Raw genomic sequence first — 11,195 nt, 5'->3', positions numbered from 1 at the left:
ATCTGGTCGCAGCATCTCTAGATCCTCTTTGACCACCACTAGCATTGCTCGGATTTCTAGATGGTCTACACCGAGCAGTGGTAGCACCCGGTTTCCCACTCTAATTTGCATTCTGTTCAGACAACCTCGGGCAATCTTTGATAAAGTGGTCGGCTGACCCGCACTTGTAACAGGAGCGGTCATGGAATCTACAGCTCCTCGAGTGCCATTTACCACAATACCGACACTCTGTTCTTGTAACACCCCTAACCCGAGACCGTCGCCGGAGTCGGACACGAGGTGTTAACAAACTTCAAACCACTTATTGATAATTTCCCAGACAAGCTGCCAATCTGTGTACTAGTCGCTTCAAAAATCATAACTTGAGTTCTACAACTCGAAAATCAGTTTCGTAATTTTTCCCTGAAACTAGACTCATATGTCCATCTATAGATTTTTTTATAGAATTTTTGGTAGAGCCAATTAGTACAGTTTATTAGTTAAAGTCTCCCATGTTACAGGGGTCGACTACACTGACCTTCGTGCGTTGCAACTCGAATAACTCCCTGTGAAGGGCTTCAATACTGATGCCTTTTGTTTCTATAGAAACTAGACTCAAAAAGGAATCTATACATATATGGAATGATTTCTAAATGTCTCGGGTTAATTTATAATGAATTTTCAAAGTCGGAACAGGGAATCCAGAAACCGTTCTGCCCCTGTTTTACGAAAACCAAAATATCTCTTAACATACAACTCATATGACCGTTTCGTTTCTTCCATATGAATATAGATTCATCAAGGTTCATTTACATAATTTATTCACTATTTAATTCCATTCCTACTATTTTTAGTGATTTTCACATCCATATCACTGTTGCTGCCAGCATCTATTTCTAGGTAGACTTTCTCTAACACATAGTTTATATGATTCAACCACCCCTTTTCATATATAGTCCAAAATATAATCATGATGACCCATTCTAATGGCTGGTCATTGCCAAACATTTCCGTGCCTCTTAATGAGCATATACATACCAAATGATTATAACATTATGCTCGAAACATTTATAAGCCATTTTCGCATGGCTATTCAAAATTTTACATACCAAGTTCAAACAAAACATAATAGCCTATACATGCGAAATGTTCTCTTAGACCATCTAAGAAGAAGATACCAAAAGTTGCTAGTCGATGTGATGACTTCGATGACGGTCCCGAATACGCAAAAGTCGAGTCCAAGAAACCTAAAATAGGTGACAAGCAAACACCGAATGAGTATATAACTCAAGAAGTCATAAGCAATGCACTACCAACCATTAATAACATTATCGCAAAAGGAAACAAAATGGAACGAGGCTAATTACTCCATTCAAACCGAACTATACCATAGTTCCTTAGACCATTCGATTCAACCACATACCAAGTTACACATTCACATTCCATATACTAATCAATAGGATATTTGAAGCATTTCTATACACCATTTTATTTTCGTCACAATCATACATCTACATGACCTTTCACTCATTCCACGATAATTCTTATGTACGTGACTTCAATTTACATTGTCACATAGGTTCAAACTTACCAAGTTCAACCCCAAATATAAACATAGCGCCTATTAGCCATGAACTCAAGGTACTTACCCGATCCGCTGTCCGTGATCAACTCAATAGTGTCGCACACTCAAGATCAATAGTGATTCAAAAGCATATAGTGAGTCCGCACACTTAGTGCTATATAATCAACTCGCACACTTAGTGCTATATGATCAAACTCGCACACTTAGTGCTGTACAAGTTTTAAACCCGCACACTTAGTGCCATTCTCATGATCACAAATGTTTATACCCGCACACTTAGTGCCAAATCAACAACTCAATACATCTCACCTCTTTCCTTTCATTCAATACTTCCATCACCACATACATACATGTATATAAATTCATCATTCCTTTCGGCATAATTATATAGACATTATGTCTATTCAAATCAATACAAAATATATGCTTAGTGACTTACCTTGTGTTGGGTAAAATAGTCCAAGTCGGCTACTCGATGACCTTTGTCTTTCCCTTGCTTGATTCTCCTTCTTTAACTCCTTGAGCTTAATCAATAAATCAACTAGTTTAACCATCTTGCTAAACATTCATAATTCAATTACACATGCATATGTATGTTTGTATATTCGCAACCATCCTCACTTATTACCCATTTAGTCAATAATCTAAGCCAAGATAAGGCTTCAATATGGTTGCCTCTAACCGAATACATGCACACCAATCTACTTCATTTGGCCGAATATGCATGTCTATGTTGAGGCCAATTTTACACTTAATACTACACAAAAAACAGCATACATTTTACTAACTAACGATTACATATTGTAGCTCAATACACATCTCTCGCTTTACTTCATAACCAAACAACATCACAAGCAAATATACACCTTAAAATAGTATATATGTCATACCAATACATCATGTGCAAACATATATTCATGTAGGTGCAAGGGCCGAATCTCAAGTTGTTTATATCCAAATATAAACACATATCCAAAGCTCAAATCTTACCTACCATGCAACATGCATGAATCATACTTATGGATATACCATGACCGAATACATTACAACACCATAATTTTGGTCATGATTAAGCAAAGAACTTAATGTCTTACTCAAAAATACTAAAAAAGAAAGCCCAAGAGCCATCAATCCACCATCACATATACCATTAGCAAGCTTCATATTTAACATGCAATGGCATTAACACAAAATCCACCTTGGCCAAATACCATCCCCATGATGTAACAAAGATTTGAACCATGGGCTAATAAGAACATCAAGCTAGCAACTAAAAACATGCATGAATCTCATGCCACAACCTCAAACATACCTTAATCTTGATGCAAGTATAGCCAAATCTCTTCCTAATCCCCTTCCAAACCAAACATGAAGCAAAAATTCCTTCCTTCCTCTTTGGTATTTTCGGTCAAGAGAGAATGAAATGGATGAGCAAAATTTTTTCTTTTCTTTTCTTCAATGCACGACAATGGGGGTTCACTCACACACATTTTTTTTCTTTCTTTATTACCCATACTTATTTGTTTATTGTTTCTCCCTAATGCACCAACAAAACATGTTTCATGACATGTTTAGCCCATACTCCCTTGTCATGGCCGCCACCTCCTATAAAAGAGGGATATTTGACATGCAAGGCCATTGTTTTGCATGCATGCTTTAATTAGTCATCACACATTTCCCCATCATACTTTCAAAGTTTTCTACTAGGTCCTTTCTAGTGAAATTCACATTTATAACTCTAAATCAAACATCAAAATGTCACACACGAATTAACACATATCATAAGCATCAAAATGAGCATTAAATTATTTTTATGCCTCGGTTTTATGGTCCCGAAACCACATTTCGACTAGGGTCAATTTTGGATCGTCACAACTCTCCCCACTTAAGAAATTTTCGTCCCGAAAATCTTACCGTAAATAGATTTGGGTATCGCTCTTTCATAGAGTTCTCGGGTTCCCAAGTAGCTTCTTCTATCCCGTGTTTGAGCCATAACACTTTCACCAATGGAACCCTTTTGTTTCGCAACTCCTTCACTTCACGAGCTAGGATACGAATCGGTTCTTCTTCATAGCTCATATCGGCTTGAATTTCAACCTCGATGGACTAATTACGTGCGATGGATCGATCTATAGCGTCAAGCATCGAAACATGAAAGACGTCGTGAATCTTTTCAAGTTCGGGGCAAAATCAAACGATACGCAACCGGACCGACTCGTTCGGATATCTCATATGGCCCGATGAACCTCGGACTCAATTTGCCTTTACTACCAAATCGAGTATCTTTTTCCAAGGCGAAACTTTAAGAAACACTTTATCTCCCACCGATACTCAATGTCTTTTCGTCAAATCCGCATACGATTTCGACGATCTGTGGCCGCCTTCGACTTTCACGGATTACCTTTACTTTCTGCTCAGCATCTTTAATCAAATCCACTCAAAATTTTGCTTTCGCGAGCTCGGTCCAAAACAATAGTGTACGGCATTTACGCCCGTACAAGGCCTCGTAAGGCGCCATCTTAATACTTGATTGAAAACTATTGTTGTGTTTAATTTAATCAAAGGTAAATACCGTTCCCATGAACCACTCGAACTCGAGGACGCAACATCTCAACATATCCTCAAGTATCCGAATTATCCGCCGGATTGACCATCGGTTTGTGGATGAAAAGCGGTGCTAAAATGCAGCTTGGTACACAAAGCTTCTTGCAATTTCTTCCAAAATCGCGAGGTGAATCTCGGATCTCTATCCAACACAATGTAAATCGGTACCCGTGTAATCGCATAACCGAGAAACGTACAATTCAGCTAGTTTATCCAATGAAAAATCAGACGCGACGGGATAAAGTGAGCCGACTTAGTCGGTCTATCAACAACAACCCAAATCGCATCCTTCTTGCTCACGACAATGGCGGTCCGGACACAAAGTCCATTGTGACTCGATCCCATTTCCACTCGGGTATCATGATCGGTTGAAGTAACCTCAAGGCACTTGATGTTCCGCTTTCACTTGTTGACATATTAAACATCTCAAACAAAGTCGGAGATGTCTCGTTTCATACCATGCCACCAAAACCGACATTTCAAATCGTTGTACATCTTTGTACTCCCGGGTGAATTGACATTCGGCTACAATGAGCTTCGCTCGAAATCATCGAAATGAGTTATGAATTTCTTGGAACACATAAACGATTTCAACCTCAAACAATCGTCATCATCAATTTGAAACTCCGATTCCTTGTTCGAACACACTCAAATTGTTTTGCAACCAACTCATCGTCAACTTTCTGAGTTTCGCGAATTTGATGAGTCAATAATGGTTTGGCCTTTAATTCGGCTATTAACACATTGTCGGGTAGGATAGACAAGTGTACATTCATAGCTCGTAACATAAATAGTGATTTTCGGCTTAAGGTGTCCGCAACCACATTAGCCTTTCCCGGGTGATAATCAATGACAAGCTCATAATCTTTTAACAAATCGAGCCAACGTCTTTGTCGAGATTTAAGTCTCTTTGAGTCATCAAATATTTGAGACTTTTGTGATCCAATACACATGCCACTTCTCACCAAATAAGTAGTGTCGCCATATCTTTAAGGCGAATACGATGGCAGCCAATTCGAGATCATAGGTCGGATAATTTTTCTCATGTGGCTTTAATTGTCTCGACGCATAGGCCACAACTCGACCTTCTTGCATCAATACGCAACCTAACCCAAGTAGGGAGGCATCACTATAGATGACAAACTCTTTGCCAGATTCGGGCTGTACTAGTATTGGAGCTTCCGTCAATTGAGTTTTCAATTGATCGAAACTTTTCTGACACTTTTCCGTCCATTCAAACTTGACATCTTTCAAGCGGTTTACGTCATGGGTGTGGCTATCATCGAGAATCCTTTTACAAACCGTCGGTAGTAACCGACAAGTCCCAAAAAGCTCGAACCTTAGTAATGTTTCTGAGGCTTCCGCTTAAGTATGGCTGAAATTTTGCTCGGTCGACTCGAATACCGATGCAGATACCACATGACCCAAGAAGCTAACCTCTCTAACCGAACTCACACTTGTTGAACTTAGCATATAACTGCTTATCCCATAATATTTGCAAAACTAATCTCAGGTGCTCCGCATGTTCAGTCTCATCTCTTGAATAGACCAGGATGTCGTCAATGAAGATCCAAATATGGTCTGAAGATCCGATTCATCAAATCCATAAATCTGCGGGGCATTAGTGAGCCCAAACGGCATCACTAAGAACTCAGAGTGACCATATCTCATTCTCAAGGCGCTTTTGGGTATGTCGAATCTCGGATTCATGAATCGGTAATAGCCCAATCTCAAATCTATTTTGAGAACACCGAGGCTCCTTCAGCTTGATCGAACAAATCATCGATACGCTGTAACGGATATTTGTTCTTTATTGTCACTTTATTAAGTCGACGATAGTCGATGCACAACCTCATGGTTCCGTCCTTCTTTTCACAAACAACACCGGTGCACCCCAAGGTGAAAAACTTGGTCGAGCAAAACCTCTATCCGTCAACTCTTGCAACCGAAGCTTTCAACTCCTTCAACTCGCTTGGTGCCATACGATCTGAGCTATCGAAATTGGCGTAGTCCTGTACAAGCTCAATACCAAACTCTACTTCCCGAACAGTGGTAAACCCGGTAATTCTTCTGAAAAACATCCGGTATTCACAAACCACCGACACGATTCGGGTTTTATTTCTAACTCCTTATCATCAAGTACATACGCAAGGTATGCTTCGCACCCTTTTCTTACATATTTCGGGCCAACATTGATGATATTACGCTTGCCAACCCCTTCAAGTCCGTAGACTCAATTCAATCATCTCGTTATTTATGCACCTCAAATCAATAGTCTTGCTTTTGCAATTCACAACCGCATCATGCACGGTCAACCAATCTAAACCGAGTATAACATCAAATTCATCAAGCGGCAAAAGCATCAGTCCGCGGAAAGCGGGACCCTCGGATTACTAGGGACATTTCTTGCACACTTTGTCGACAAGCACGTATTGACCCAAAGGGTTTGACACTGAATTACGAACTCAAGAGACTCAACGGTAGAGTCTTCTTGGATGCTAAGGTTTCACATACATATGAATGAGTAGAGCCAGGGTCAATCAACGCAATCACACTAGTATCAAAGAGAGTAAAAGTACCAGTGATAACATCAAGGGAGGATGCTTCCTCTCGTGCACGGATGGCATATGCCCTAGCAGAGTACGGTCTCGGATCGAACAGTATTGTCGGCCCCTCTCGACTACCACCCCTACCTCCCGAAATTCTTGGTGGTCTACCTCTAGTTGTCATTCCACTAGGTCTTGCACCTTGCATCCTATTCTTCTCATCAAGCTCCGTGCAATCTCTAATGAAGTGGTCCTTCGAACCGCATCCGTAACAAGCCCTATTGGTAGACTTACCCCAACATTCATGTAATATCCTGATTTTGGGCCTAGTCGGAATAGTGGTTTCGTGACCACAAAATCCGAGATAGAAATAATTATTTTATGATTATTTTAAGGTCTATGATATGATTGCATATTGTGTGAAAGTTTCGTGAAGAAATTTTATGCATAAAGTGCTTAATTTGAAATTTGGGACTAAATTGAATAAATTGCAAAACTTGTGTTCTAGAAGTATTTTGCATAAAATTGAATTAGATTATTAATTAGAGGTCCTTAAAGAGTAATTTTACCAATTTCTAAGTCTATGGACAAAAATTGGACATGGATGGAATTTTGGAAAGTTTAGTAGTAAGGGCATTTTGGTCATTTAGGGTAAAATGAATTAAAATACAAAATTAAAAGCCAATTTTGCTCATCTTCAACCCCATGGCCGAATATAGCAAGGAGAAACCATGGCTAGGGTTTTCAAGCTTCCAAGCTCGATTGTAAGTCCGTTCTAGCCTCGTTTTTAATGATTTTTACGTTTTGGAGTCCCAAGAGCTCGATTTAGCTTATGCTAGCAATAATTTAACCTAGGGTTTATATTTGGAAAAATACCCATAGGTGAAATTTGTGTATTTTGGTGTTTTATGATAGAATATGAGGTTTTAAATTATGTTAGACAACTTGTGCTACTCGGTTTTAAGTGAAAACGAGCAAAAGGGCTTAATCGGTAAAAATACCTAATAGTCATAAGTACATGTTAGAGTGAGAATTTGATGTTGCCATAGAAGGAAAAATGATCAGCATGTCATAAAACATAAGAAAATAGGCTGAATTTTAATTTACGAGCTTTGGGGCAAAAGTGTAAATATGCAAAAGTTTAGGGGCAAAATTGTAATTTTTCCAAAATATGATTTTGGGTCAATTTGAATAATGTGAGTCCTAATTAGACTATATTTTAAATGATAGAGCAAGGAAAACTGAAATTGGGCTAAAATGGGGAAAATACCAAGTGGTGGACGAAATGGTAAAATAGCCATTTTAGCATGAGGTAAGTTCATATGTAAATGTTGGTAACATAGTTATTATTTTAAATGTTTTAATGTTTTTAAATGATATGATAATTATTATGAAATATTATACTTGTGATAATTGTTTGATAATATGTCAAATTATGTGATATACTTGGAAAATATGAAATACTACCGAGTATCGATATCGGCATTCCATGAAGATGGTTGAGACACATGATTGGGAAAAAGGTCCGTTGAACCTTAGGAATGGATTAGGATACAAGTGACATGTCACTGGGATATTTGGGCATCGAACTCGTTGAGTTGAGTCCGAGTTCACTTATGGATGCGAACGCCTGAGCTCGTTGAGTTGAGTCCGAGTTCACTTATGGGCGGGTTACATGGTAGCTTGGCTACATATGTGGCACTTATGTGCAAACTTTCCATGTATCCGAATTATATTCCGATGTGTTCAACGGGTAAAGTTCTACTCAAATGGAGGAATACTCAAGATGAAAGGGACGTATTGGTAAGTGTTGTGAAATGGATAATTTGAACAGTATGTACTTAACCCCGGGTTGAAAACTCGATATAACAACAATATGGTAAGATGATAAATGAAAAGGTGATATGAATGTCTTGGTGATGATTATGCAAATGATGTTTTATGTTTGTTTATATGGTTATGTTACTTGCTATTTGCATGTGAGCTTACTAAGCATTTATGCTTACTCCCTCCTTTTCATTCCTTGTAGTGTTGACAAGCCAGCTCGGAAATTAGAAACGGTCGGAGGCACGCTCACACTATCCGTATACCATCTTGGCATAATGGCTTGTATATTTTGAGTATGGCATGTATAGCATTATAATCATTTTATATGCATGGTCTTATGATATGGTTATTGAGTGGTATGGAAATAGAAATGCTTGGTAATGATTAGCCATTGGAATGGCTAATCATGATCATATTTGGTATTATGTATGTCAAATTGCTAGCTAATCCATGGAAACCATGAAATAGGTAAAATTTACCATAAAATAGATTCAGACAGCAGCAGTGACGTGAGTTTGAAAAATCACTAAAAATAGTAGAAATGGAATTAAATAATGAATAAGTTATGGAATCGAAGCTTGATGAGTCTATTTTCATATGGAATAAGCGAAACAGGTATATGAGCTATATTTTATGAGATGTTTAAATTTTTGTGAAACAGGGACAGAGTGATTTCTGGATCCCCTGTTCTGAATTTGGAAATTCACCATAAATTTTAAAAAGATAATTATAAGTCACGCTTTATATGTACAGATTCCTTATTGAGTCTAGTTTTATTAGAGACAAACGGCATATTCATTGAAGCTCTGTACAGGGAGATATATGATTCGTAATACACAGAGGTCAGAGTAGTTGAACCCTGAAACAGGGGAGGCTTTAACTAATAAACTGTACTAATTGGCCCAACCAAAAATTCTAGAAAAAAATTAGTAGATATATATATGAGTCTAGTTTCAGGAAAAATTTACGGAATTGGATTTCGAGTTTCGTAACTCGAGATATTATTTTTAAAGCAACTGTGATGCAGTTAGCTAGCTTGTCTGGAAATTTTAAAATGAATTGTATGAGCTGTTTAATTAATGAATTAAGTCCGTTAACACCTCGTGTTCGACTCCGGAAATGGTCTCGGGTACGGGGTGTTACATTTAGTGGTATCAGAGCAGGTTTAGTCGGTTCTCGGACTAACCTAGCATGTGTAAAAGTTTAGCTGTACATGCCAGCGATCCGTGATAGTGTGATGTCTTCCGACGCGTATAAGTACCGTCTTATTTAGACAGGGTACTCTCCAACCGAGCTGTGGCGACCATGTTCAATGTTATGTGAAGATATTTGAGTAAAATTATGATTATGATAAGTCTCGGTTCAGAAAAGTATGAATAAAAGTTTATGATACATATGTGATAATATGTGAGATGAAAGTTCATGTTGTGATAAATATCCATATTTGCTTAATGCTCATACGATGTAGTGTATGTGGCTTACTTGATAAGATGAACGGAATAAATAGAAAGTAGTAGAGGTATGAATAAAGGTCATAATATTATGATACTGAATGAAAATGTCCTTGTCTTGATTGGATGTCGAATGTTGATGAATGTTAATGATATACAATTTTTATGAGATAAAGGATTATAATGAAATGAACTTATCTATGTTAAATTGTTGGACTGAATTGTATGATTGTAATGATATGTACATGATGATGCACGAAATGAAAGTTGTGATTGTGATGCAAATTTCTATGTTTGTTTGGCCTTATATAATGTCATGAGCATGAATTAATTTAATTAAATGAATGGATAAATAAAGTCGTCTAGAAAACATAGAATGTATGCATAAGTATATTGTCTAAATGGGACAATAGGAAAATTGGTGTAAGCCAACATGAATGAATGACATGATTTTGATGATGTTACTATGATGATGGAAGTTGTGTCATATGTGTATGTATAAGAAAGTCGAGTCGAGGTCCTACAACCCTCCCCTTACCAAAGTGGTACTTATAATGGAATTTCATGAGATTTGTATTGAATAAGTTTTCGGTTGAGAACCCAAAGAGTTCAATGATAGAATAATTATAAGTATGATCCGAGATTGAAAATGAGCTGATAAGTAAAGTCGAGCGTTTAAAGTATCTCGATTGATATAAAGATTATTGGAATTATGCATCGTCCCAATTAGAAAAGGAATTCTCCTTGGTAAACCGAATTACTCAGTGCAAGGTCGAGAAAAGTGTAAATCGAAATTTATTCGAATCGGCCTTCTTTAGTGAATGGTTTAATATGAAATTTGTGACGCAGAACTAGTTGGGGAAATGATAATTGAAATGTGAACTATCTGAGTGTGACATTATGACCGGACAGATTTAGCGCTCTCTTTTGAGATGTTCTATGTGTTCACCCGTTCTCGTAAATATTTCTATGGCTATTGATCTTCAAGAAATTCTTGTTATATGGGAATGTCTTCTAATTCGTGTTGGATGAAAGCATTGGTAGTCCGACCGGTTTATAATTTATATTGCTCTATTTTATCGGGTATTCTATTTCATTTCGTCGATAAGAATTGATGAGAGAATTCATATGATATTATGATTCTGCTTTCTTCTACTTGATGCTTCATCGATATATATGTATGGGAAGATATATTGATCTTGT

Source organism: Gossypium arboreum, unplaced genomic scaffold, assembly GCF_025698485.1.
Source record: "Gossypium arboreum isolate Shixiya-1 unplaced genomic scaffold, ASM2569848v2 Contig00055_ERROPOS10331399+, whole genome shotgun sequence".
Classification (NCBI taxonomy): domain Eukaryota; kingdom Viridiplantae; phylum Streptophyta; class Magnoliopsida; order Malvales; family Malvaceae; genus Gossypium; species Gossypium arboreum.
The sequence above is the reverse complement of the archived record's forward strand: the minus strand, read 5'-3'. Positions refer to the sequence as shown.